This window comes from Chiloscyllium plagiosum, unplaced genomic scaffold, assembly GCF_037043375.1.
Source record: "Chiloscyllium plagiosum isolate Xiang-an unplaced genomic scaffold, Cpla_swu_hap1 HiC_scaffold_16, whole genome shotgun sequence".
NCBI classification, from domain to species: domain Eukaryota; kingdom Metazoa; phylum Chordata; class Chondrichthyes; order Orectolobiformes; family Hemiscylliidae; genus Chiloscyllium; species Chiloscyllium plagiosum.
This window is the reverse complement of record NW_028270154.1, coordinates 75,664,116-75,666,185: the sequence shown is the minus strand read 5'-3', so window position 1 is coordinate 75,666,185 and position 2,070 is coordinate 75,664,116. Positions and strand designations below refer to the sequence as shown.

Genomic DNA, 2,070 nt, shown 5'->3' with positions numbered 1-2,070 from the left:
CTCACACTGAAGACTCTGAGTGAGGACTCACAGTGAAGACGTGCAGTGAACAGTCACAGTGCAGTTTCACAGTGGGGGGAGCCAAGATGGCGGCGACCCAGCAAGTCTGAGTCTACAATGCTCCTCCCAGGACTTGGGCAAAGTGGGCTACCCACCCCCACCACACTCACCAAATCATTTAAAGTAGCTGTTTAATTTAATTAGTTGTTTAGAATTAAATTTAAACAATCTAATCTTCAGTAAAAATGAGTAAAGGGAAAGGAGCCCACAGCTTTCAGCAGGCAGGAACCCCTCCCCCACCCTCTCCAGCTGCAGCAGAGGCATCCACAGCCGCCTCGGGGGACTTACCTACGATGGCGAGCCTCATGGAAATCATCTCCAAACTGGATGCGAAGATTGACGCTTTTATTGAAGAATCCCGAAGTCGATGGGACTCACTCTCGGCCGCGCTGCAGAAGCACGACAGAGACATTAAGGAAACCGAGCGCCGAGTCTGAGGGGCGGAGCTAAAGGCCGCGACCTCCGAAACTACAGCGCAATCGGCCATGGATCGGGTCCGGACTCTCGAACAGCGAGTCCGGACCTTAGAGAATCACATTGATGACCTCGATAATTAAGGTCGTCGAAAAAATATTTGTTTGCTGGGCCTTCCCGAACAGGAAGAGGAAGGCCAGCTTACAGCATTCCTCCAGCAGTGGCTGCCACAGCTTTTAAATCTGGAGGCTGGATCAGGCCAGGTAAGGGTGGAATGGGCCTACAGGGTCGCAATACGCGGGCCCGGCTCGAACCAGCGCCCACGCCCGGTCCTGTTCCGGCTGCAGAGCTACAAGGAGAGGCAGATACTCCTAGAAGCCTCTAGAAATCTTGGAAAAGATTCCCAAGCCATGATCTATAAAGGATCCAAGATCATGTTATTCCAGGACTTTTCCCCAGCTCTGGTCCGAAAGAGGAAGGCATTCGATGAGGCGAAGAAGTGTTTAAGGGACTTAAATATTCAGTACTCCTTACGCTACCCAGCAACGCTACGCTTTAACCATGAAGGATCCGTGTATAACTTCGGATCGCCAGAAAAGGCTAAGGAATTTTTGGACTCTCTTAGATAAATTGTAAGAGATAATAGATGTTGGTTTGCCTTCCCCCCCACCACTCCGGTTTATATCCCCCCCCCCCTTTCTTTTTTACCTTACTGTTTAATATTATCTTGGGGGGTGGGGAGAGGAATTTATTTATTTGTTCTCTATTTAACGATTTTCTCCCCCCCTTGGGTTTTTTTTATTATTCTATATATATATATATATATATATATATATAGGCTGGGGGGTCTAGTTATTGTTGGTCGGGGGAGGTGGTTACCTTATTCTATTTTACCTCTGTCTCTAGGAGCGGGGTTGTTTTCCCTTGTTATTTTGTATTATTATATTTAATTATTATTTGTTGAGGTTGTAATTTTATAGTTATATATGTTTATACATGGTATTAACATTACCAAATATATCCAGGTGTTGGTGTGGGTGGGGGGGTGGGGGGGTGGGGTGGGGGTGTGGGGGTAGGGTGCTCACTGTTAACTCTAGCTTTGTATTATATCTGAATTCTCCTCATCTTATTGAGGAGCGCCTGGGTCAAGGGTGGTGCACTGGTTGGGAAAAGATACGATGGACCTTTGGAAAGGAAGTGACACCCCCTGGGAACAAGGGGGAAAATCTCCATTTAAATACGTTTTATATTTTTTTTATTATTTAGAAATAGTTTTTTATTATACTGTTGTGAGTGTATTAGAGAGCCTTTATTTTTGTGAATTTTATATGCTCTATGCTCGGGATGTTCTGGACAGGGTTTCCCCTCCCGAGGGGTCTCGGATTTGCACGGACGATTATGGTTGATCAGTCGGTTAAGTGGTGCACCTGGAATGTCAAGGGGAGTAACTCGCCAGTCAAAAGGAAGAAAATATTATAAAATCTCAAGAAAGAAAGAGTTGATATAGCTCTCCTACAGGAGACACACCTGTTGGATAAAGAACACTTGAAATTACGACAGGGTGGATTTGATCAGGCCTTTTTTTCTTCTTTTAGC

The 2,070-nt window shown here is 45.7% G+C and overlaps 1 pseudogene; it reads left to right on the top strand.

Annotated features, from left to right (window-relative positions):
• The first annotated feature begins 245 nt into the window (after nucleotides 1–245).
• On the top strand, nucleotides 246–1,010 carry LOC148147577 (uncharacterized; annotated as a pseudogene).
• Nucleotides 1,011–2,070: the final 1,060 nt, after the last annotated feature.